This window comes from Triturus cristatus, chromosome 10 (genome assembly GCF_964204655.1).
Source record: "Triturus cristatus chromosome 10, aTriCri1.1, whole genome shotgun sequence".
Classification (NCBI taxonomy): domain Eukaryota; kingdom Metazoa; phylum Chordata; class Amphibia; order Caudata; family Salamandridae; genus Triturus; species Triturus cristatus.
The window spans coordinates 813,974,067-814,001,930 of NC_140593.1; the positions used below are offsets into that span (position 1 = coordinate 813,974,067).

Sequence of the window (27,864 nt, forward strand, 5' to 3'; positions counted from 1 at the left end):
ACTCCTCAACCAATTATAAAGGATAGGCAAACTACTGATGATAAAAGAGAAGAAGAACTTGAGGATGTCTCTTCCCAATGAATGGGACGATTATCAGATCTAGACACTTCTCCAACACCTCTGCCCCCGTTCGACTCCCCACCAGATGATATAGTGTGGTTTCATACCCTAATGGAAGGAGCAGCATGGAGATTTCAACTCCCCATGGTCACTAAGCAGTCTGACTGCTTTTTATACGATTTTAAAGAACAGACCAAAAGACTAATTTGTGCAATTCCCATTGTAGATTTTATATAGGAGGAGGGCCTTAAGGTAATGAGATTCCCAGCTTCCATAACAGCGGTGCTACCTAAGCTTGAAAAGAAATACAAGGTGCCCAACAACTCTCCTGCCTGCCTGCCTCATCGGTCAGCCAAAACCAGATTCTGTAATATATCAGGCAGCTCAACTGCATGCCAGGAATCCTGCTTCACCTCTATCTGCCCCTCCAGATAGAGACGGAAGATGTCTAAACACCATCTGTAAAAGATTTTCAACTATGGCAGCAACCGCAGTTAAAGCAACAAATTGCCTTGCAATCCTGGGTAGATATGACTGCCAGATGTGGTTAGATATTTCATCTTTTATTGACCTTTTGTCCGAGGATTCTAAAGCAGAGCCAAAGAAAATTCTACAAGAGGGAGAGAAGATATCAGCCGAAATAATTGACTTTGCAATAGACGTTCCTTCTACAGGTTTCCGCCAGTTAGCAGGGGTGGCAGTGTTAAGACGCCATTGTTGGTTAACTGCTCCTTCTTACCTCTAAGAAGTGCAAACAAAGATCATTGACATGCCTTATGATGGGGAATCTGTTTGGTCAACACCTTGATTAGGCACTCCAGGCAAATTACAAGAATACAGACACTGCAAGATTGCTAGGTACCCTGCAATTTAAAAAAACAGCCTTTTCGTGGAGTTCAAGGCCGAGGCACCTCTTCCTTTGGCGGAGGTTACAGCCAGTATAAACAATTTGCACCCTATCTTGTACAATCCTTAACTCCACTGGGCAACAGCATCAGCAGCCATACAAAACAGCCGCCTTTCGCTTCCTACGGACATCTTAGAGGAAAGTTATCCCACAGAGGTAGGGACACCTCTAAGGAGCAGTGATGTTTCTATTGTGTTGCCCACAACTTCCACCTCTATACAGGAGAAGGGTAGAAAGATTTCCGGTTTCCTTCCCAAAAGGTCCAAGATAACAACGGACTGATGGGTCCTCGATACGGTTACCAAGGGGCACACATTGAAATTTCAACAGATTCAGCCAAATTTACCACCTGGGGTCCACCTCTTTCCCATCTAAACAAACTACTGTCTAAGATAAACATCATGTTGAGAAAATGAGGAATCTAAGTGGTGCCAAAAGCGCAAAGAGGGACAGGATTCTGTTCAAGGTTCTTTCTCATATGGAAAAAATTAGGACTGGCTCCCCATCTTGGACCTCTATCAGTACAACAAATTCCTAAGAAACAAACATTTTGTATGCTGTCTCTTAAGGAGGTGCTGCAATTATTGAATCAAGGGGATCATATGTCTACCTTGGATCTCCAGAACGCCTATTTTCACATCCCCATTTACCCTAAACACAATAAATGTTTGCGCTTCAGGGTGTCCGGCGCAGATTATCAATTCCGATTCTTGCATTTCGGCCTTCGATCAGCACCTCAAGTATTTACCAAGGTATTAGCCCTGGTTGCTGCTTAGATGAGATAAGCAGGAGTTCAAATATTCCCATATTTGCATGATTGCCTAATAAAAGTGACCATGTCTTCAAGGGCAGACATACATAATGTCACGGTCACCAGGTTATCCTCAGGATTGGATTGAAGCTTAAAAGGGTCCACCTCTCGACCGGATAAAATTAATCCTCTTGGACTAGTGGGATGGTCAAGCGAGGGAAGGAAAGGGTAAGCACAGCGGGTAGGGAGACCTAAGAACAAACAAAGAGAGAAATAACAGTTTTACTATAAAGGTCAATGTTTTCACTGATAGCTACTAAAGGCCTTACGCAATGGGAACTCACTCTACCTGTAAACAAGGAAGACCTTCTGTCGGGCGAGATGTGAAGGCGAGTACAAGGTAACAGCACATTTGTATTCTAATGAAGAAACAAGTAAGGTTAGTAACATGTCCCAGTGAGCTTAGAGATGTACACCCTCTGTTCTAATCAAATGTTGCTAAATGGAATGCGCATACCTTTTCATAGAACGTGCTTGACCCTACCGGATCCCCTCAACAGATCTCCCCTAAGGAATGAAAGCACAGCACAGCACAATAAGCCAATGTTTATGGCCAGCAAGTAATGAGTATCGAGTTTCTGGCTTGTCTCTCAACAATTCCAATAGATAGCCAGCAATTCTACTCCATTAACCATGAAGAAGTCTAGCTCCCCTCATTGAGAAGCCATCAGCAATTACCAGATTTGTGGAGGAATTTCAGACCTCACACTCAATACAGGAATCTCGTAAATGAATCATGCGCTCCCGCTTTTGCCTCAAAGCGAGAGTGAAAAGAATGCCCAACTCGTATTTCACATAAGCAGCAATCACAGCATAAGCAGCGTTACCTCCCGCATGAGACCGCCGGAAAGTGATGTGTCTCTCCAACGGGAGGAACAGAAGAAAAGCGCTCCGTAAGGCCTCCATAGAAAACAACAACAACAAAGCAATAGAACCAAAGGTTGGTGCGAGATTGCACCCTTACCCGACCGTACTTCCTAGTACTCTGGTATCCACAGAATAATCGGCGTCTTCGTGAAGGCGCCATCTCCAGTTATCCGTTTCTGATGACCGCACGTCTTACAGCGTGCAACGTCATCGTGTACCTCAGACAGCGCTGGCGGACGACGGGAAATGTAGTTTCTAGTCCCGTTCGTCACTGCTTCCGCAGTCAGTGCGCTCACGCTCTGTGTGCCCTGAAACATACGCAGATGTGCCTATCTCTGTTCCATTCCCTAAGGTTGCCAGTCAACTTTCAAAAGTCTTATCTGACATCCACAATCACCATAACATTCCTAGGAGCAACTGTTGACACTTTGCAAGCAAAAGCCTTTGCATCACAGGAGAGGCAGGAGAAGATCCACAACCTTGCACATCGTCTCCTCGCAAGAATGTCAGTTTCTGTACAAATGCACAATTTTCTACTGGGCATGCTTTCTTTCTCTATTCCCCTCATATCCAACTGTCTGTTACACATGAGGCCACTACAGGAGGAACTGGACAGCCAGTGGTTGTAGGTCACCGACTCCTTCGAAGATGTTATTCAAATCACATCACGGATAAAAGAAGCTCTTCGAGGGTGGACACACATACCGAATGTCTCCACAGGCCGTTCATTCTTGATTGACCTGCCGCAATATGTAATTACAACAGACTCCTCCCTCGAGGGTTGTGGAGTGTAGGAGGCTGGCTTAGTATATGGTGCACAATTATGTAAGTGAAGCACCTTGCACTAATCCAGATAACCCTTATGGTAATTTTAGTGGTCTTAGACAATCAAAGAAAGCTGTCTTAGTGGTAGCTGTGGAAAGCAGCCTTCAGGCTTATCTGGAAGGCGTGTTAAGCAGCTTGTTTTACCAGATCTAATCATGTAGTGTAGGTTAAATGAAAAAGAACCCCACAGTATATATGTAAAAATATGTCTATTTATTACACAACACTCACTAACACATTGGTATATCTCCTACCCGGAAATATCAACACAAATACACAAGCACAATACACGGTGGTCTCCGGAGGGGAGGGGGGGGGGGGGGAGACTAAACCATATACTAAAAACGTGGAATGCGAACTGCGACCGAAGTCGGGACTTGGACCAGGAGATTCAGAAGAGCTGCGGACACAAGGAACCACCCAAGGTAAGTACCCAGGAACCCCACGGTGGCTGTGTGCAGAGTGGAAAAACGGCTGCATACTCAGAGGTCAAAGGGGAAAGTCGGGGTTGCAGTTTTGAAGAAGGACTCTTCCCAGTGGACCCTGAAGAAACCCCGTGGAATTCCGAAGGTTGGAGAGCCACCCCACCCATGGATACCCCAGGAACCAGGATATCTACACCAGGGAAGCTGGTCCATAGGTGAAAAGTGATGTCGGAAACTGCCTTGGACCATAATGGAGGACTTCAGTAAAGATGCCGCTGGCGAAGACGGTGCAAGAGTCCGATGGAATCCAAGGGTGGATTCTTAAAGATAAGAACCTGCAATCAGAGGGGAGAGTGTCTATGCCACTCTGAGGTGACCAGGAAGCACAGAAGAGCAATGCCCATCGATGTCGGTAGATGCAGGATTGATGCCGGTGACCTTGTGATTGTAGTTGTGAGGACCAGGCGACACTGAGGAAGACCTCGAGCTGTGTACAAGCTGTCCAACGTCAGAAGTCGAGAACCAGGGGGTTAGTGTCCAGCGGGAGCACCAACAAGCCTTGGCAGCTGCAACAGGCGTGGAAAGTGTAAAAGGAGGAACGTTGGGACCAGCAAGGTCCAAGGGACTCGCCACAAGCAGGAGAGTCAGAACAGGCCCTGAGCAAGCAGGGGAGCACACTGAAGCAGGAGAAGACCCTCAAGAGGACCCACAGGCCAAAGACACAGGAGTCGCAAGAGGACCTCTATCAACGCACCAAAGATGAAGGCCTACAGTGCAGAGGATACGGTGAGGACTCTGATCTTGCCGGGAAGAGATGCTGGAGCTTCTTGTAGCCCTAAGATTTCTGGAGTGCAGAGCCAACAAGCCTTGACAACAGCAAGTCGACTTGGTGCACACGGGTTTGTTCCCAGCATTTCTCATGAGGGATATTAGCCTCAAAATTGCAGAGAGCATCGGTCCGGCCTTGAGGGAGTTGCAGAACCACCATCTGTGTTGTTGAGCCTTTTGAAGTCCGTGGGATGTCAGGAGCAGCAGACAGGTCTGCTTTGTTGCGGTGCCTGCAAATGCAGGAGAGTGACTCCTTCACTCCAAGGGAGATTACTTGGGGTGTTCTTGATGCACACAGGTCTGTTGAAGATCCTGGATGAAGCACAGATGCCGAAGAATTATTGCAGAACTACGAGATCAGGAGTAGCAGGAGTCTTCCATGATGCAGTCTTGGTTCCAGGCGAAGTCTAAGTCTCCAGACAGTCGAAGAGTGGCGTGATTTCAGGCTTGAGTCTTGTCCCACAATGAATCTGAGGACCCATCCACAGGTAAGCCCCAATACACTATAAGAAAGGAGTTAAGACGACTCAGGACTCCATCCCAGAGGTGGGGCTGACAGAGGGGAGAATGCTCCCATGTCCTTTGTCCAGTTTCGCACAGGAGCGGGAGCCAAGGGTTCCCTGAACTGGCTAAATCCCGAGTATGCAAGGAAGGCACCAAGTGTGCCCTTAAAAGCAGTCTGGTGGTGCTGGCAAGTGTCCCCACCCCAGCCCAATACACCAAGTCCTGTCTGGAAGGTGGTCACATGTCCTTGTGACAGGAAACCTATTGTTCAACCTTCCCCTGCTAGAGCTCAGCTCAGCAGCAGGAGGGCAGAATGGTGTCTGGGCTCGGCAGCAGCAATAGCTTGCTGGCAGGCCCTGGAAGGCTGTTATCGGCAGTACCAGGGACTTCCCAGAGGAGCCCCCCCAGTGCATGGAAGCATACCTCCAACACTGGTAACGGTGTTGCGGTATGATTACAACATGCTTGATACCAAACATGCCCAGTTTTGGCACACCCAATATATAGTTAGCTATCTCGTAATGACGGATGGCCACTATATGTACCAAAACAGCTGCCTGCGCTTACAAAGCCTGGAGAATCGACTTCAGGGTTTGTAAGGGTGTCCTGCGTATGCAGGGCCACCCACACACTTATAATCCAGCACCCTGCCTTCAGGATTGAAAGGCCTGCCTTAAGGGTGACTTATAGGAGGTACAGAAGTTCTTACCATGTAAAATGTAGGGAGGAAACACTGACTAGGGTCCTGATTAGCAGGAGCCCAGTCAGACTAGTAAAAAAACAAGCATTGACATAGCCAATAGGTCTCACCTTTGGGACCTTATGAGTGTTTAGCCATGCAACAGTTAATGTTGTTGCACCAAGGATATTGTGCTGCATAACTAAATACTTATAAGGTCCCAAAAGCGAGACCTATTGGCTATGCCAATGCAGATACCCGTAGTAGAGACTCCTGCTCTTTGCTAGTGTCAAGTGACAAGCGTGCAAGTGGATAAACATTTCTTGCTGCAGGCAACGTGTGAGATCAACCGAGGTTTTGTGTTGCTAAACGCATCTTTGCATTATTCCAGAAGTTGTGCACGTCAAGGGAAATACAGTGTTTGATTGTTTAGCCTCTTCTCTACAGGACTCAAAAGCAGGTGCGAAGTCCTTCCTGGCAAATTGTAAACAACGGTTCTCTGTCATGCTTTTGCATCGAAGTTATGTCCTGGCTCCTAAGACACAACTACATCAACAAACTATGAATCACTTACAAAGCCACTTGACATAGCGTGAACGAGCTAAGAGGTTACTGCAGGAGGCAGTGAGAACAATCAAAGCAGAAGGAGGAAATGTGTGCCATTGAGTAGGAGAGGGCAGCCTCACCGGTTCAGCCTACGAAACGTGCACACATCACAAATCTGTCGCACTCCATCTCTCCTGTCTAAATTGTACTATCCGTGTCACATTTCAGCTGCCAGAGTAGCATCAAAAACTGTAATAAAAGTGCTTCATGCTGATGGCAGAGTTTGCACAGGCTGTGGTGCTTTTCCGGGAACCTCCAGCAGTAGGGAGCGTAGACACAGAGAAACAAGCCGTCAGAACGTAACAAAACCGGTATTAGGGTTGTAGTTCCCGGAAGCACAGTAACTATTTCAGACAGTGATAGAAATAAAGTTAAAACATACATGCTATGTGAGTTTTTATTTGGAGGATGCGCATGCAATTTTTGGAACAAAAATTACAATTTAGCTGCAGCTTACTTTAAAGGACTAACGCGATGCCTTGCCGCGAGAACTTTACGATTGACCAACTTTCATTCAATTATTTACAATGTTCGTTTCAGACAGAAATTCATTGTTCCTGGAGCAATGCGGGGTGAAGGGGGTAACAGTGGACGGGAGTAATAGGGGTTGGGAGTCTACTCATTTGAGCACAGCTAATAGCGAGTAAAAGCATGATGAATAAACGTCAGGAAAGCTTTGTTTTCATCTCCAAGTAACTATCAGCTCGGTGGGTGAGGAAAAAATGAAAAGCAAGCAAAAATTTAAAAACGTGATATTGAGTGGGGGAGGGCCAGTGTCACAGTTAGTGAATTAAAACATTTGCTATCCAGGCATTGTTCAACGACGCTGGCAATTTCACAAAACACTACGCTGTGTGAGCTACCAAATCACCCTCAAGTGTTCTTTTGAATGACTCAGAAGGAAAGGCATTCAGCAAAACTGTTTCGCTTTTTTCAGAAGAAATTAACACTCTGTAAGACATCTAAAAGCAATATACAGCAAAACACATGAGAGTAACCAACACCAAACTTCCTTCAAATTATTTCAGCTGAACTTGTTTGTGTGCAATCTTGAAATGATGGTTCTGCTTAACTTTCAAAGTGATTAATCAAAGTCACACAAAAACAGCCATCAACTAACGTGTGTTTTGAATCTCCTCTGCGTGCGCACACCAGAAAAGATGAGCTTTTGCTAGAGATAATTAAGACCGCATTTTTAAGCTGAGTTTTTGTTTTCCATTTAGGAACAATTATTCTTCAATTGTTGTCTTTCACAATTGAAGTACCTTCTGCTCGCGCTACTTAATTACACACAGCAGACTCATCTTTTCCTCTCACGCGCCCCACTGGGCCATCGCTAGTATCTGTCAAACATTTCCCGCCCCACAAAGACCGAGCAAGAGCGAGTCTCCTTTAATCGCCCGTGCTCTTCATACGCAATGTGTGTACCTCAGACGCAATCTATCAGCCGCACTTAAACTAAGCAGCGGTTCAGCGTCGTAATAACATACAAAAGTGTAAGGTCTAATCAGCAAAATGCACGGAACAGACGCCATCATAGTAATGTTCCAGCCTTAAAGCACATTTCTTACCGTGCTGCCGACCCATATTGGGTTGTCTTCCTACCAAGTGTAAAAACTGCAAAATTCCTGATAGTGGAAGATTTTTTTTATAAACACTGTTTGAAACCGATAGTTTGTATTAATTTGTAAGTCCACAGTCTATTGCAATAACACAATTGAATATATGAAAACCGGTAGTTTGCACTCTCTCGCAGAAAGTATTTGTCTGGTCTAAACAATGTGTGAATGAATTGAACAATGGATTACTGAGACCGTATACAGATACAATAAACAAGTCACCAACATGCGAGCTGCGTGGTGCGCGCGGGCTTGTGTGAAATCTGACACATAACAGATGGCACACTGCGCACTGCTGCTCATAACCGCAAGCCGTAGGTCGTGGGCGTGGGCGGATACATTTCCTGGGATTGGTGGGACATGCACCTGCCTTTGCCCAATTGCGTGCTGTCTTCGCACGCAAAGCCCAACAGAAAAAAAGCTTTAAAAAAACACATGCACGAGCGTGTGAAAAGTCCAGATTGATTCCGAGAGGTCGTTTTCCTAGGGCAGCGCATGCGTGCTGCGCTAGGCTCGACCTAAACATACTGACACAAGCAAAAAGTGGGGATGAAAGCAGATCCTACTTTCCTGCAGGGAAAACATCTACAGGGTCTGATAGTCAGGGGCAAATGGAACGCCCTACAAAAATCTCTACATATCAACCTGTTAGAGCCCCAGGACATCTCCCTTGCTCTAGTGTCTTTACTTTCTAAGATTTTAGGATTACCTGTGCTAATTCAAACCGAAAACACTACAAGTATGCACTACCTGAACAAGCAGGGCGGACAAATATGGACATGGGCAATGCAACACAATATAAATCTGACGACGTTCCAGGCATTTCCAATGTTCTTGCGGATTCTCTGAACAGGACCAGCTCAATCAGTCACGAGTGGGAGCTGCATCAACCAACTCTGGACCATATTTTTTATCTATGGGGCAATCCAAATTCAGATTTCTTTGCGACCAATAAGAACTGCAAATGGCAGTACTTTGCCAGTTGACAACCCCAACAGGGATTGTAGGGGAATGCGTTTTTGATTGAATGGTTGAAGATTTATACTTGCGCATTTCCTCTGATTCCTTTAATCCCAAGAGTACTCAGAAAAATGAAGAAGGAACCTTGTCGGATCCTTCTCATAGCACCCAGGTTTGGTTTACAGAACTCTAATGGAAAAGATTTTGTCACTGGTGTTCAGACTCCGAACTTCATCCTATTTAGTCCTCACCAGAGCACATACTTCTGAATCTCTTGCATCTGGCAAGATCTGGTCTCTCTCATTCTTCCATAAAGGTGCACCATGCTGCAATATCTAGTTATCGATGAAACAATCATGTACAGTCTCTCTGCTCCTCAAGAATCATAAAGGGATTATTTAGGATGTTTCCACTAAAAAGACTGCCACCACAATATTGGCATCTCAACATTTTATTATCTCAATTAATGAAGCAATCGTTTGAGCCCATTAATAGGCTGAACTGAAATACATCTCGTGGAAGAGATCTCTTCTCCTTGGGCTTACATCAGCCAAACGAGTAAGCGATATACCAGCTTTCACTATTAAGCAGCCTTTTCTCCTTTTCAGAGATGATTGTGTAATCGTTGTACTAATCCAACGTTTATTTGTACAGTTCCTTCGGATTTTCAATTCAATGAACTGGTGATTTTAAAGACTTTGCATTAGCTGGATTTGAAAAGACATATAAAGTTCTGTTTGCATAAGACAGTCCGCATATGCAAAGCAGATCAGCAGTTTGCGGCTGATGGTAGCACCAGGAAAGGTTATCCTGTTGCAAAACAGACTATAACAAGAAGGATATCATCAGCCATACAATTTTGCCATCAACCAGCAGAAAAACCACTATTGACTACAGAGAGAGCCCACTCTACCAGAGCTGTCTCCACCTCAACAGCTCTCTTTGATGCTGTGCCCATACAACAGATCTGCAGACCAGCAACCTGGTCCAACAGGCACACTTTTACCTGAAATTATTGTCTGGAAGCCGCAGATCAGGGCTGGACTGACCCGGTGGGCTGCCAGGGTGGGGGCCGGTTTTGGGCGCATGGGGGCCGTTTTTGTTACAGGGCTGTTTTTGCAGCATAGCCTCAATATCGCCCTCCTGTAACAAAATCGGCCCTTACCGGCCCTGGCAAACAGCTCGGCCGCACCCCAACCCCCTGGGGGGCCAGCTGAGCATATTGCCTGGGCCTGTTTTGGTTCCCAGTCCGGCCCTGCTGCAGATAACGCTGAGAGAACGGTGGAACAATCAGTTCTTAGTTATCTCTTTGATGATTAAAGCATGCAAGTCTATGAAAGATACCAATCCAGGGGCCGCTCCCTGACATGTACATCAATTAAATATGTGGTGTGTAGTGGTTTTCTGACACCCTTTTGGGCAGATGTACCTATAAACACGGCTGATTTGCCCCTAGGGAGAAGAGGGAGTGGGGCTGAGAACTTCAAAAATAAGTGCCTGCAATAATGGGGAGTGACCCTTGCCCAAGGGGCTGTTCCCTGACATGCACATATGCATACTACTAATAACCCTGGTGTCTAGTGGCTACCTGCCCGCCATTGGGGAATTTACATGTACATTGAGGATTTACATTCACATTTAAAAGCTCCCAAATGTTTGTCAGTGTTAATCTTCGATATGAGAGTGTAACGTTTTTTGCAAAATTTGTGAAATTTCAACATGATCACCCTGATCCAAAGCCAACACAACTCTTAGACTCAGGGGATGTTCGGATGGCAGTTGGGATTCACATTTGTTTAATTTAGCATTGCTAGAGCCCTTTGTCTTGTGAATTTGCTCACCACTTCCCTACCTGGACTGTTGGTGGCAACTGCCAGATTTGTGATTTGTCATTTCAAGGATTTATCCTGTTTCCTTCCATTTAAGGGTCTCCTGGTTCTAGAGTTCTGTCTTTAAGGAATGCAGTCATATCATCCAGGGTTGAAGCGATCTTTGATTACCTGGTTTTAATTATCCTTTTTTTAATGGTACTCTCCTCCCCACCACCTTCATTATCTTGTCTCTCTCATTAAGGATTTTCCTGAGTTAAACAAGTGACATATATGTATATGTATATGTGTGTATATATATATATATTTACTGAAAAAACCATAGGTTTCACACACGTTATAGTTAGGAATTAGCATTTAAAAAACCTTGCAAATTCACTGAAAAAACCATAGGTTTCACACATGTTATAGTTAGCTGGACATTTTACTCATAAAAAACCAATGAAATTCCCCCGTTATAGTTAGTGCAGGCAACTATAACTCACGCGACCGCAATCCTCTGCTGATGCTAATACTGTATTTAGACACTTATTTGCCCATGTCTTCTTCCATTAAATTTTAGCTATACATATATTACAAATATTTTTTTTTCATAAAGACACATATGTCATCAGCAGAGGATTGCGGTCGCATGAGTTATAGTTGCCTGCACTAACTATAACGGGGGAATTTCATTGGTTTTTTTATGAGTAAAATGTCCAGCTAACTATAACATGTGTGAAACCTATGGTTTTTTCAGTGAATTTGTACGGTTTTTTAAATGCTAAGTTACTTTACGCCGTTCGTGGCGTGCGCGCCCACTTAACGCAGTTCGTTCCGTGCGCGCACGGTGCGCTTCGCGCACCGCGCGCCCACTTTACGCAATTAGTGCCGTGCACGCACGGTGGGCACGCGGTGCGCTACGCGCACCGCGTGCCCACGTTACGCTGGATGGGCCATGTACGCACGATGCGCTTCGCGCACCATCCGCACACGGAGGACATATTATGCGCTTCGTTGTGAAAGGTTAACTATTAAATGTTCCTATTAATGATATGTCATGCACAAAAGGTGCCCTGCGGGCACCTTTTGCACACGGGGTGGGGAAAATGGGGATAATTTTTTTTTAATAATAAACATTTTTTACCGTACGCGTACGGTAAGCGTAATCGCCGTTTTTTCAAAAAAATATAAAATTGAATTTTTTGCCTTGGGGGTTCTTTTGGGACACCTTAATCAAGGCTAGGTGGTTAGGAGCTGTCTAACCTGCCCCTTTACATGTTTTCAACCTTTGTTTTTCCTCCCCCCCCTCAGAGTGCGAGAGAGAAAATGGCGGCCGCCGCTTCCTGGTTTCGACCGATTCGAATGTTTACTAAGATCTAACAGCCAATCAGAATCGCGCTCGCGCACGGCACCGTACGCGTACGATAAGCTTACCGTAAGCGCACGGTAAGCGCACCGTAAGCTGCCACAGATATATATATTGATTTAAATGCTATTTTCTCAGGAACTACTGAACAGATTTACACCAGAAGGCACTTCCTTGACCTGTAGACTACCTCTCTGCCAAATTTCAAGTAACTCTGTTCAGCCGTTCGGGCTGTAGCTGTGTCTAAAGGTCCTATGGAAAAATGCATGGGAAAAACGCGTTTTGGGACCCCCCTTTTTTCTCAGCCCCCGCTTGACGAATCCCCCCGAGACTTTCAGGGTAGGAGCGGAGCGGAGCGCCCCATTAGTTTTGAAAATTTCGCGAGGATTCGTCGACCGGCGCCAAAGTTATTCCAAATAGAATGTTGCGGTTTTCCTATGGAAACAGGGTCCTAACTATAACTACCTACTGGCGACTGCCAGTAGGTAATATATATATATAATTCACTGAAAAAACCATAGGTTTCACACACGTTATAGTTAGGAATTAGCATTTAAAAAACCTTGCAAATTCACTTAAAAAACCATAGGTTTCACACATGTTATAGTTAGCTGGGCATTTCCCTCGTAAAAAACCAATGAAATTCCCCCGTTACTATACCTCACGCGACCGCAATCGGCTGCTGATGACGTCAGATATTACATCACTGTATTCAGACACTTATTTACCCATGTCTTCTTCCATTCATCTTTAGCTATACATATATTTCATTTTTTTTTTTTCTCAGAAAGACACATATGTACTACCTTACCTAGGTAAATCTCTTTCCTTCAAAACTATTTGCTTTTATTTCATGTCAAGATCGCAGGCTATCATTAATCTTTTACTGCTACTCCATGTGCAGCCGTTTAAAGCATCTTCTAGCCACACTCAAAACTCTAGATTTAGAATGAATGTCAGTCTATATAACCTCCAGCCCAGCAGCAATCTTTCTCTTTTCATTGCTGCTCTGTGCCAGATAACTATCTTGCATACTCTTTTTTTTATGCATAAGTGTTTTGATTTAAAATGGGGAAATAACGTTATTTTATCTAAGGTATGTATTATTTGTACATGTTGTTCCCAATTTTTGGGGAGATTTTGTTTGTAGATTTATTTTTTATAACTAGGTAGTTTGTACTTTTATATTACAAGTGTTTGGTGAAGTGGGTGGTTAAAAAATGAACAGCAGAGTGATCACCTTTATAATAGCAATTTAGCTGTTGGGTGATTTTTTGGCCACAATGTTTGTACCTGTTTTGCCGGTCTCAGTGTTATTGGAATTTGGTGGCAGTTGCACTCTTACGCGCGAAAGCACGCACATTGTGTCACCCGCATCCCGCAGGATGCATGCAGAAAGGATTCCCTGTACTGTTTTTGTCCCCGCGAAGGCCTTGTGGACCAATCTGTTTGACAGGACGCACTGCTTGCTTACCCAATGATGTCATCATGTGGAGTGTGCGTGACGTCATCGCGTTGCGGGTGGCCATCTTGATACAGGCAGCATATTGACTGCAGGAGAAGCGAACAGCAGCCACTTTTGTAAAGTGGTATGCGCATGTTGACATTTGGAAGAGGTGAGGGTTCAGTTGAGGAAGTCTTGGAGACATTTTTAGGAAGGAAGAGGAAAAGTAAGGGCCGATTAGACTCAGAATAGGAGGTTTGGTCTCTGGATGAGGACATTTTTTCTGGTGAGAAGAAGCAGGGCGGTAAATAGATATTTAAGAGTAAGCATATTAAAAGGGATCAGTGTGACAAGTTTTTCTCTTGGGGTGGTCCTAATACCATGGACGATGAAGGTGTCCTACGCTGCACAAAGGATGGTGTCCCTTGCAGCACAAAAGAGGTTCAGGCTAGACCTGATGAGGATTTGTACAATGAAGACATGGATGAATTTGTTTTTTGAGGCATCTGTGGAAGATTGTTGGGCCCTGGACAAAGACAAGTTTGAGAAGGTACAGAAGGAGAAAGGGATCATAAGTCAAGATGTTTAGCCCAGATAAGATCAGACCCCCCGAAAACCTCAGATTGGTGGCCGTTGGCTCATGTGGCTGATTTCATAAAGCTTTGGATACGAAGACCCCTTGAAAAAAAGGTCAGGGCTGGAATGAGGACTGAATGTTCTAGGTTAGTTATTGATAATAGAACATGCGCTACATGTGAACTTGACCCATATCTTATAAAAACAATTATTTAAATTAGGCAGAGATCCTAGAAATGGTTTAGAAAGGGCACTCAAGCAGTGTCAGGACAGACTTCTAGATGTCATTGGTCCTTTAGCCAGGATTATGGACATGAGGGAAAAGGCTAAACCTAAGGGAGTTTTTGCAGACATAGACTCATTGAGAGGATGGAGTCAGGGGGCTGTGCGTTTCCCAGGAAATCCGGAAGCTGCACTAGTGGCTGAAAGAAGGAAGGCAATACTTATGCAAATTAGTCCCAAATTAGGGGACTTTACAAAGAAAGATCCTAGTGAGGACCTAAAAGTCCTTCTCTTTGGAGAAGGGTTGCTTAAGGGTGTTGGAAAATGTGTCCACCTTCACAAGTTTAGAAAAGGCGCAGTCTTCATTAAGGAGAGTGCTTGGGGGATGAATATTTGAAAGGGCTGACACAAGGGGCCGTTTCTTCGGCCAAGGTTTTAGCAATACTGTTATCACACTCAAGGAAGTGCATCATTCAGAGGTTTCATATCTGCCACTGGTTTCTTTCACAAAGGGGAAGGATTGGTAGAGGACGCCAGGCCGGAGGGAGAGCACAGCACATGCTAGCAATGCATGGTAAATATAAAAATGCCTCCAAGAAAAGGTAGAAAGGTAGGGGTCGTTTGAGAAGTTTTGTGGAGAACTGAAAGAAATTGACAGGACACCAATGAGTATTAATTGCAATTCAGGGTTAGGCAATAGAATCTTGAAGACCCTTCTCAGAATGTATAACCTCTGGAAATGCTGTTTTCGAAAGAAAAACCAATGTTGGTGAGTTCAGAGGTACAAGGAATGTTAAGAGGTTGCTATAGAGAAGGTGCCAGAAACACTGTTGAACTTTGTGAGTACGTCTTTTTTGGTTAAAAAAAAAAAGAGCAAGTGTTGGTGCCCTGTAATAAATGTAAGAAATTTTAATTAGGTACTGGTTTACAGACATTTCAAGATGGAGCACATTCATCTTTTAAGGGATATTTTGGAAGTGAACGACTCCAGAAGATAGCTGCAGATATCTTCAGTTGAGGTGGCTGAGCCCTTTGGGCTAGCATTATCCCCCTGGTACTTAAAAAAGGTGCTGAGGCCTGTGGCTGTATTTTTCAGCGAGAGAGAGCGGGGGGGGGGGGGGGGGTTAATTTGTATGATAATGTACTTGGGCGATTTTTTAATTATGTCCCACGATCAGATGAATTGAAAACACATTTGTTCCGGGAGGCGAACTGACAGAGGCTATTCCAGTCAGGAGGGGTGTAAGGCAGGGTAGGGTTGTGTCTTGGCCCACACCCTCTTTTTATTGTACGTAAATGACTTAATTCATCATTTACAAAATTGTATCCATGATCCATGATTCGTCCTAGGCTAGGTGGGGACCATATAAGTGAACTGATGTTTGCAGATGACACGATCCTGCTCTCCCAGACCCCCAGAGAACTACAGAGTTTCTTAGACAGTTGTAGTTGTTATTGCAGAATAATGGATCTCGAAATAAACCTGAGCAAGACTAAATATATGGCTATTAGACCACACAAAAGTGTTAAAAATCAAATAGTGCTAGAGCACACACTACTCGAGCATGTAACCAACTTTAATTATTTGGGCATGACAATAGATGTGAAACTGTCCTGGAAACTCCACATAAATAAGGCCTAGACAGTCTTGCTACAAAACGCCATACCAATTGTTAAAAAGCATCAAGCCACTAACTACAAGGCAGTCTCTCCGGCACTAGAGGTATATAGATGTAGAGCTCAAACAGCATCCCCATATTGGGGCCGAACTATGGGTTGGTGAGAATTTGAAAGCAATTACTTTGGGGGGAAAAAAGTGATACATATGCTAACATCTCTCCCCAAAACACGCTGTTAACTCACTTGTTTTATGATATCAGCATCAAGAGATGTGAACATTTAGCCATATGGAGACCCTTACTATATTTTGGATTAGAATTTGGACAACAGATGAATTACATTATTACAGACAAGGCCTGAAAGAACTATTGGATCTAGATGGCCAGCTTACCTTTCCTTGGTTCAATCATTTGCAAAATTGGTTCTCCCAGTTGGGATTGATTATACTCTGGTCAGACCCTAGTCTATTGACCGCAAATTCAAAGAAGGCGTTAAAGTGTATCTATTGGGATCACATTTTAAACATAGTCGCTCTAGATTGTAGCATGGGGAGAAAGACTGCACAATTTATACTATTTAAACCAATGCCACGCTTTGAATGCTTTCTGGTTGACATCCAACCCCAACTGGCTAAAGCCCTCTGCATGAAATTTCGCTATGAGACCCTTTTGATAAATGCATTTAAAGTCAAGTGGCTAACCGGTCACGTGCCCAGGAAAGAATTGAAATGCACTTTATGCTCGCTAGATGCTGAGGAAGCTATTGCACATATCTTATTTATTTATCCTGAATATTCTAATTCCAGAAGAAAATGGATAAAACCACTCTGTTTGGGCTTGGATACAAGGGAGTTCATAGAGGCCTCAAGAATATTAAAAACAAACAGTTCACAACTGATTGTATTTGGAGTTAGCTGTTTTTTAAGTGCTGCAAATTATTTACGGACGAAGAAATGCCTAAAGTTTTAGTGCTAATAAATTACAGTAGTTATTGGATTGACAGTTACTTGAAATTGATTGACAAAATGGAGAATGTTGGCCTCCCATGAATGGATGCGATCATTTTAAAGATAAACGCTAATGATTTTTAGACTGGTTTTAATTGGGATAATACTATTGTGATTGGTTGCCATGAAACATAGGTTTTTAAATCTTTATTGATTGTATGAATTTGCTTTTTCAAACATTTTTGTGCCCATGATTTGTATATAAACATACACTTCCCTTTTTGTATTGTAGAGAAATATTGTATTTAATTTATTGTAATAATGTATTTTATTGTAACAATGCACTTTTATGGTTCTCTTTGAACCTAAATACATTCTTTGAAGTGAAGAAAACATATTTGCAGTTAGTAATAGAGCTTTTAGAGGGACTTGATTTGCTTATTAACATAGAGAAGTCAATGTTAACACAGTGTCAGAATTTAGAATTTCTGGGCTTTCAGGTCATTACTATACATGCAACCTTGAGTTTACCAAAGAAGGTTATGAAAATAAATACAGAAGTGAAACAAGTTTTGAGGAGACGTTTTGTTACGTTAAGGACTCTGGGAAGGATTATAGGTTTATTTTAATAGTCAGTTCAGGTGGTCATTCAAGGATCCCTACATTAAAAGGTCTTGCAAAGATCGAAGACAGATGGATTGAGAAAGGGCTTGTGGTATGGAGATCGGGTTGATCTTTCTTTGGAGGTGCAAGGGGAACGGCACCGATGGTTGGGAAATTTGAATGCCAGGAATGGCCGAGCTATTTTGGGAATATGTCCGGATTATGTTCTAGAGACAGACGTGAGTCTTTATTGTTGGGGAGCAAGTTTAAATCAACAGGAAACGGTTGGCAAATGGTCTTGGGAGGAGGAGAGTACAGAAACATAAATGGGTTAACGTTGAGGGCAGGTCTTTTTGTATTATGGAGTTTTGGAAAGTTTTAAAGACCTGCAGTGTTTTATTGAAGATGGTTTGGGTGGCAGCAAGTCCAATAGTCTGACAATGTTGGCAAAGGAGATATGGAGTTATTGTCTGGAACACAAAATAGGTTTACAAGTAGAATATTTTTCAGGGTTGAGCAACACAATTGCAGATTGGAACTCAAGATATCTAAGAGATTACGGCGATTGGAAGTTGCATGTTAGAATTTTCAGGAAAGTACAGAAGGTTTGCGGCCCTTCAGGAGTGGATTTGTTTGTGTGAAGGTTGACGTTGCAGTTACAGTTACTGCGACATTTCAGTTGTATGCAAGAGCCACTAGCCAAGGCGAGGGATATGAGAAATATGTAGGGGTATGCTTTTCCTCCATTTGCAGTGACTCGGAGAGTATTGTTGATGGTGAGAAAGCAGAGGTGTCAAATAGTTCTGTTCACTCCTTTTTGGGTGGCTCAACCATGGTTTCCAGGGTTACTAGAGCTTGGGGTGGAGGAACCATTTTTGATACCGCCTTCAGAAGAAATGGGACCGGATGGCGAGGTTCATCCTTTAGTAGCAGCAGGGGCTTTGAAACTTCTTGTTTGAAAGATTTCAGGGAAAGGTAACACTTTGCAGGCCTTTGGGAACAGGCTCAGGAACTTCTCAAAGACTCCTGGGCTCCAGGTACAAGGAAGCGTTATGTTGAAGCATGGAAGAGTTGGATGTGTTGGTGCCTGTAAAGGGATCTGGATCCCGTGGAGGCATCTCCTGCAGAGCTATCACATTTCTTGTCATCTTTGTATGAAAAGGGATTTACCCAGAGGACCAATTTTTGTTACAGATCAGCAATGTTCCCTCTAAATATTTTCCTCTGTATGCAGCAACACGGTGCTTGTGGGCACACTGTACCTGACTGTGTGTGGAATCGATAGTCGTGATGGGAGTGATAGTGGCGAGCGACGTTGGCAGTGAGAGGGTTGTATGGCAAAGGTAAAATGCCACAAAAAAAAGCTAAACCAAAATGACTGTAAACAACAGTCACCAAAATAAGAATGTTCTCTGCTGCTTGTAAGTGATCAGGTTGTAAAATGTATATCCTTATTTCTAGTAAATATTACTTGTCTGCATTGTGTCCAGGTCAATTATTTCCACATATGCCAATGTTCTGTACATAAACGGGGTCACATAAACTGGGTTATGGTTTTCAATAGTAGATTCAATTCATCTCACTACTGGTTAGCTAATTAAGCAGGTATTGAATGTTTATTAAACTTATTATCAGACATTGATGTATTCATTGAATTAAAAATTCTCTTGGAGAATGTTTTTGTTACATTAATTCCTAAACATGTTAGAGTTTGAAACAAACAACGAGAGGTTGCATATTCACTATTGAGAAGCTACCAGAGTGTTCACATCTTTGTTCATCTACTGTCTTGAATCCTAAAGTATCTCACAGTGAGAAACTTAGCTAATACTATGTTGTTCTACTATCTCTTTCTTAATGAAAATAAGCATTTTAAAGGTTTTAGACTGTGATCTTGAAACTGAAGGCAAGTTTTAGAAGATAATTGGAATATACACAATACATCATACACATCTTTTATTACAGTAAGTGTGAACAAGCTGGTTTATTTTCTGCAGAGTGCAATAGTGTATTGTATTTTTTACAATCCATTTCACTCTTGAAGCAAAAAAGAACATTGTCTTACAACCAGATTTGCCAACTTTCAAATTGAGGAACCTGGTTCGATTCTCTGCATCAGTTCAACATTCTGCGATTCTGGGGAAATCACTGTATCTCCGCATGTGTAATAATTGAATGTGATCTTGTGTAATGTAATTAGTGCTCATGGTACTTTGAGGTGAGTTTACTCCATATGAAACTTCAACATAAAAAGAAACAAGCATTTGCAGTGTAATATTGCATTGGAAATGGTTGGCATCACGAACAACGGGGGCGGGTGGAGGGGTGGAGAAGGCACGGACAATGGGTGGGAGGGCAGGCGGGGGTGGGGAGAAGGCTCGGACAAAGGGAGGGAGGGCCAGCAGGGGGAGAGAAGGCACGCACAACAGGAGGGAGGGCGGAGGGAGATTGAAGAAGGCACCAAAGCATGTCGTGCCTGCAGTAGGCAAACCTAATTAAAGAAAATAGTGCTTAAAGTCTAAATAACACGTACCATGTAACAACCGAAGTAAAGGGGCCAGTCGCCATTGGAGGAGACTAATGAAGAGGGGGCGGTACTAAGAAGGGACTAACAAGCCTCTTCATGAATCAGAAGCCAGCATTTAGGACAGACAATGACACAAGCCAATGGCAAATATGGGCGAGAGTGGGCGGGGCTTCTATTCGCTACTCTACCACAACTAGTCTCGCAGAGCAGCGGATGCACGCTGGCTCTAGGCTCGACCTAAAAAGGATGGTGTAAAAGTAGCATTCTAGTGCATTCATGAAGGACACAATCTCTACAAGTTAGTTAATAACATTTTGAACAGTATCTGTTGAATGTCAATATGATTTTCTTTGGAAGCCAGTGTATTTGCATTGGCATTGATATTCACTTTGAATCAATAGGATTTAAAATGCCAAAATACCTAGAAAATACTTTCACATAATGTGCAGCCTAATTTGCCATTACTACATAATTTGGAAAACCATTTCCCCTTCTTTGACACAAAATGTGAATTTTTCTTGATGCTAAATTTTGGTAACTTTGTCACATCATTTGGACCTCCATTGCTGCATGACCTGATTAGCTGTGCTTGTAAAGCAGCAGGATCGGGGTCTGACCCTTCCCTTGAGCACACCACTTTAGTGGTCCACTAATCGCAAGACACACAACTCTGCCTGTGCATCTCAGTCACTCACTGCAGCAGCACAATGCTGTATCCGGTGCTTCTGGTGTGTGCACAGCTCTACCAGTACACCTCATCTTTACACTATACCAACAGGGACTGTTCAGCTTCATCAAACAATGTGGGACTTCAGCCCACTTCAATCCTTCTATGCAGCAACAACCCTTTAATTCTACCACTGGTAAACTCACAACTCTGCTAGTGCATCCCATTTCTCCACAGCTGCCGCAGCACCTCTGCTGTTTCCCCATTGGGCAAATACAAAGCTCTGCCAATGCACCTCAGTCCTTCCATGCCAGGGTCTCTGCACATGTCTGTGCATCCCTTGCAGTACTAGGGGTGAGTCACAGATCTGGGCTCCTGACTTTTGGAGCAAAGGGGACTCGGCCACCTATCATCTTCACCTAGAGTCTTCCTGGGTCTGGGGGACATCTGCATTCTTCGCATGATGTGTGACCTTAGGTTGCTATTCTGCCATTTAGTAAAGTGGAGCTTTGCAAGTGCATGAAAACCCTTCACGAGAAACACTTCCACCTATTCTGCTACTAGGAAGTACAAAGATCTATCAATGCACCAGGAAGATGCTACCTTAAGAAGCCGAGATGTTGTGTGCAGTTCTGCATTAGGTCTGAAGTAAGTAAGGCACTTATAAAAGAAGGCGATCGCATGATGTGTATTTTGGTGTGCTCTTCTGTATATCTTCAAAAGTGTTCATTTCTTCTTGCAATAAATCTTCACTTTTTTTTTTTGAGTCAACTAAAAATCACTAAAGTATTATTTCGACAAGGATTGTTTAATTTAAAATGGGACTGAGGTCCACTGACAGATTTTTGGTCCTGGGCAGAATCGGTGACGTATGAGGCAAGCCCTAGTTCTACAGGCTGTCCAAGGCCTTGATTACTTGTGAAATTAGTAGTTAATTCCACAAACGGTCTTTGCACCTTGTAGGTTGAAACAAAACTGTTTGAAAATGTTTATATTTTATTTTCCTTCCACTACTTGCGGTACTAGGATGTAATGAGGGTTTAAATCGGTTGTTCGCCTTCCTCCGTCTAATTCAAGGAACTATGTTTACAAGTTTGCAGCAGCTTGCAAATTTCATTTTTTGTCTGCACAGGATCAGCACTTAAGGGAGAAAGAGAAGCTTAGAGAACATAATCTACAGACTCTTGACTCAGACATCGAGCATCGTGTGCTCACTCACCATCACTCTATGTAATAATTATGGAGCGCTATAAAGCCACTCGTAACTATTCTAAAACTGTTTTCAAGTAATCAGTTTGTTCTAGTGTTTGCATTCCAGACATTTTTATCACTAACTTAATACCAACCTTCCAAATAATTATTCCATCTTCAAAAACATTATCAGGCAATTCTTACAGCTCCACAAAGCCTAAGAACATGAAACAGTGGCGGACCACAGATACGGCACCTCACTCCAAGTAATAAGTTGTGTCCCATGCAGCACTACTTTTCTGGTATATGCCGTTGTTTGATACTACTGTCCTTTTACCTGTTGGACCCAGAACAGGCGACTAGAATTCTTATTAAGGTATCAGTATCAATATTTCGTCAACAGATGACGTTGTCAAAATTCACTTGGATATAAAACTGTGAACGAATAGGGGGTATTTTAACCCTGTAGGATTCTACAGCTACCAAACAAACCTGTGAGGATTCAACTATAAAAAGGAAATTGGTTTCTTGATCTCAAGATACATGAGCCCTGATGAAGGTCAAAAGAGGTTTATTTGAACAAAACGCGTTGGCTGGATGTTTACAGTTGCTGAAAGTCTGTTGTACAAACAAGATTGTTCACGCATATGGATATGAAGCCAAGAAAGAATAAAACAGATATCTTGTAATACTTATTCGATCTTTATGGACTGCAGTTTTTTCCGGGTACACCTTTCCATTTTTAGTTTTAATTCTTCCAGCTCCGACTGCCCTAAACCAGCAAGGGACATGCTTTAGAGTTTTTGAAGCAATGGCGCTGCGATGAGGAGCTTGATAAAGGTAATGGCCAGTTCACACTTGGTGTGATAATTGTTAGCCTTTTTTTTCCCCTTTGTGCGTGCTCTCCATCTCTTCATTTGTGGCATGAAGACAGAGACTGCTTGGGCGTCCTACAGTGCCCCTTAGAGAGAACATTGCAAATTAGTGGTGGTAGCTGTCCATGCTCCGAAAAATGGTTTGTCCATAGGAAGAGGCACTTTGATTTGTAGGGTAATGAAAGGCATTCAATTAGGTAGGCCACCTAGGCTAAGGTACAGTAATTTGTGGGATGTAAGTTAGATTTTTGAGAAATTTGAGATTTGGCCTCAAGTAGATATTTAACATTGCACCAATTATCTTGCAAATTGGCAACTTTATTATGTTTAATATCCTTAGATTTTATAATCCTGATGGGGTTCTGTTTCAAATTACAAAAAGAATAAAGACTATGTTGGCTTCCATTTTTTACCCTCGATTTGATGACCACCCTAAGTTATTGGTGAAGCGTCTGAAATAATATGAACTAAGATTTGATGAACTACAGAATTATGATGTGATACAGTTATTGTCATATGTAAGCTCATATAATCCTGTGAGTTCAGCGACAATATCATGTAGGGTCCGTATGTGTATGTCAAAAGCAGGTATTGATCTAGAGTGATTTGGTGCACATTCTATAAGAGGTGCTATGGTGAGTAAGATTATTTTCATCCGGGGGTGGGAGTGGCATGGAAAAGATTTTGAAAGCTGCATGTAAGTTAAATGCAAATTAGTTTGTGCATTTGTATTTGAAACCTATGGCTCCTTGTTTTGTCTGTGGCTATTCGCAGCTTTGAAAATGCATAATGATAGCCTCCGGTCTTGACACAAAATATAGATTCTCCAAGTGATATGATGTGAGAATCTGGATTTCTTTAAAGACACAGAGGCTAGCATTATCCCACCCTCCCTTCCCATTTGGGAGGACAGTGAGAAATATCTACTTTGATGATTATTCTGACTATGTTATCTAAGTTTGGGTTTATACAATTTTCAGATAGCAGAGACGGTTAGTATTAAAGTCCTACATAGAAGGAAACAATTTGAAGATTTAAAAGTTCAATATTATGGGGGGCGTGGCTTGAGCCCGAGGAAGATGGCGGCATTCCTGTGACTCGCTTGAGGTGACGGGGCTTTCTGAGGGATTTTCTGGCTTCACCAGAGTCTTGAAGGTCTGCAAAACTGCATAATTTATGGTCGGAATGTAAGAGCCTCTAAATGGAAGTATTTTCATCTTCTTTCTGGCAAGCTTTGACCTTTTATTAACCTTTCTACTCACAGCTGAGGTATCTGTGACAGCTGCTTAACTGCCGCGCACGCACGCGCTGGCTGGGAGAGCCCAGTTTCCTTTCAGTGCATTTTCACTGGCAGCATAGATTTATGGAAGTTAACAAATTGAACTAACATGAGAAGAACTCTAAAGTTAAACTCTGCAGTGATTTATTGCCTCACTTTGCATTGCAATGCCCCTTCTGTGAAACATATCACTTCCTGTCTAACTGAATGAGAACTGTGGCTTCAAAGCAGTCTGCACACTGAGAAGATTATTTCCATCGCACTCTGAATTTCTTCAGAAAGGAGCAATGTTTTATTCATTTACTGACCCCGGTTCACTGATTATGGATGTTTCACACTAGAAGTCATGTAGAAAAGTGAATTTGGACATTACTCCCTTGCGCTTGTATTAACAGGCTTTAGATGGGCATTTCAGCAACCTTGTTCCTGTGTTGCTAATATGTGTATGTGCAAATATCTACATTTCTTATCTGTGTTTCTCTCAGAACCTACAATTTTATATGAGTGTACCACGAGATTCTTTATTTAAAGTGGCTTTATTGGATATGGTATTAAGCTAAGCATGTGGTATGGTTTGCTTGGGCATAGACACAGTCTTGTAATGTATTGTGGAGACTTACATTTCATACATAAATTCTATTCCATTTAAGCATACAGATACCACTTTTATATTTCACTTCATGCTTATTGGTAAATGTATATTTTGATATTCTGTCATGCGCCAAATGCACGCAAATTCTGTTACAGTGTGCCTTGCCCACTATTATTAGGTGGAATTGCGCACGTAAGTTATACCTTGCAGTTTTACAAAACCTTTTCTGTATAGGTTTTAACTCTCCCCATTGCATGGGTAGGTTAAAAAAAGTATCTTCATTGCAAATATCTTCACAACGTAGGTTTATTGTCCATTCAAAACCACGTGTGAACTTCATTAAAATGGAGGACTCCCAAACATCGACGCCCAAAACAGCTGCTTCTTCGAATACGACTGATGGCTCCTCTTCTCTTACTAAAATAACAACTAAACGCCTTAAACAAAATCCACCCTCTCCACCGAAGCATTCTTCGTCTGTCTCCATGGATCTCCTTTTGGAGGAAATTCGAGCTCTGCGGCCATTTGTTGAAGAGACAAATTCTAAAATACAAATCTTAACCAATGGATGGGAAAAATTGGAAGAAAGAGTCACCAAGGTTGAACATAATGTTGAAACTCTCAGTGCATGTTACAACAAAGTAGACATCTTTCATTCCCAGATTACATCCTTGCAAAAACAGGTTGAAAGCCTTGAAAATAGAAACAGACGCAACAACCTTCGCATTTATGGATTATAGGAAGGCACGAAGGGATCGGATCCCATCTCCTTCTTTCAAAAATTTCTACCCACAGTACTAAATCTACCGGAGGGCACTACTCTCAATATACAACGTGCTCATAGACTGGGCCCACTACATTCAACACCCTCAAGCACGAAAAGACCAAGAGGAGTTAAATTGTATTTCCTTGAGTATACGGACCTCCTCAAAGTGCTTTCCGCAGTTAGGCTCCTGAAGCGTATTTCATTTTCAGGTCATCAACTGTTCTTCTCGCAAGACTATGCCAAATCCACAGCAGATAGACGCTAATAATTCCTCAATATGCGTCCAGCGTTGCGTTCAATTGGAGCTCGTTTCGGATTGCTTCATCCTTGCTTGTTTAAAGTCACTCTCAACAATAACACCACGACTTATGAGGACCCAACAAAGCTGAAGAGTTTCCTCAATGCACAATGCCCAGAAAAGATGGACATTTCCAGCACTCGCGTTAAATAGTTTTTCTTCTGGAATATATTTGAATAGGGATTAAATCCTCAGTGTGCTGTTTTAACTATAGAAGTTTAGTATACCTTTTGCCATGGTATAATGGTTTGTTTGATCTCATTAATCTCTAAATAGCTCTTCTTCTGTTATATATTGGAATAGGGTTCAGCTTTTCAGTATGTTGTTTTACTTACAGAATTCTAGAATGGATTTTGTCATGGTATAATGGTCTGTTTGTTCTCATGATCTTCTTCCATTTCACATTATAACCTCATAATATCTGATGTCATAATGTGTTGTGACATATTCCACCCTGTTTGTGTTAACCATTTGTTGTTTCTTTTTACACAGGACCTAACCTCATGTGCTTGACCTTTTAGTTTTGAATGTTCTTTACATCCCAAAGTCTTCCCCACCTTACCTCATGGAGTCTGGGTACGTCATCGTTCCATGTGGTCTCCCACCCCCCCATCCTTCCATTGTTTTGACTTCTTTGTGGATATGATCCTTTTTCTTATATTCTTCTTTACAGCTCTCACCCCTTCTCCTTTTTTCCCTCTTCTTTCTTCTTATCATACGTTTCTATCATTTGCCTCGTTTTCCAATCTTGCTTCTTCCTTTTCTTCATCTTTCCCACCTTTTCAGCTTCTCTCAATTGGTTTTAACTTTTAATATCTTCGTACCTAATATAAGGTTTACTTCAATGTTTTTTATAGTTCTTATTGTTGAATTTTTCACATGTACTATTGTTCACAATTTACGAGATTTTATTGGTTCACTTATGTTTTTATTACTTTCATCTCACAAATGTTTTTGAAAATTGTCACATGGAACGTCAGAGGCTTGAACTCCCCCATTAAGCGACAGAGTCTTATCTCACCTCTCCAAATTAGATGTTAATTTTGCTTTACAGCAAGAATCACATCTCACCGAAGGCGAATCACTAAAACTCAAAAGAAATTGGGTTGGTGAAATCTTTTTCTCACCAGGAGATGGCAAAAGGAATGGGGTTATAACTCTTTGTCACAAAGCACTGAATGCCAAGCTTGTATCTCAAGAATCCGACACAGAGGGTAGGTGGATTCTCACTAACCTCCTGCTGGGGAAGACCCCTCTGTCTTTGCTTAACATTTATGCCCCTACTAGCGGTGATGCCACGTTTTGGTCTCGTATAGCTCAATTATTGCTCAAATACCCATCAGAAAACTTTATTCTTGCAGGAGTTTGCAACCAAGTGATGGACCCGTTTATTGATAGAAATTCTAAATCCCCCTTTATCCCAAACACGCCACACAAAGTTTTCACACAAACTATTCAACAAAGAAACCTATTAGACTCATGGCGCCTCTGCAACCCATCCACAAGAGAATACTCCTTTTTTTCCTCTCCACATCAAACACAATCTCGAATAGATCATATTTTTATTTCACGCAACATTTCCCAATCCTTACGTTCTGCTGACATAGGCCCTATACTCATTTCGGATCATGCACCTGTTTCAATTCAATTAGACATTTCAAATCAATCCACATTGCCAAAAAAATGGCGTTTCAATAATTCCTTACTCCTTGACCCTAATTTCAATTCATCTTTTACCTCTTTCGCTCAAGAGTTTTTTCACATTAATTTAACGAATGATGTCTCCTTTCATACAGTGTGGGACGCCTTTAAGGCCACCGCTCGGGATTTCATCATTAGATTTGTGTCAAATAAACGTAAAGTTTCCCGCATATTAGATAACACGCTTCTTGCTAAGATTAAAAAACTTGAGCACTCCTTCCACACCTCCAAGTCAAAGGACTCCCTTAAAGATCTCATCACTGCAAAAATCGCTTTTAACGAACCCACT

The 27,864-nt window shown here is 42.5% G+C and overlaps 1 protein-coding gene across 5 annotated transcripts in view; it reads left to right on the forward strand.

Moving 5' to 3' along the window:
* RAB11FIP3 (RAB11 family interacting protein 3) overlaps positions 1-27,864 on the forward strand; it is a 510,528-nt gene that overhangs the window by 282,566 nt on the left and 200,098 nt on the right. The window lies entirely within an intron of this gene.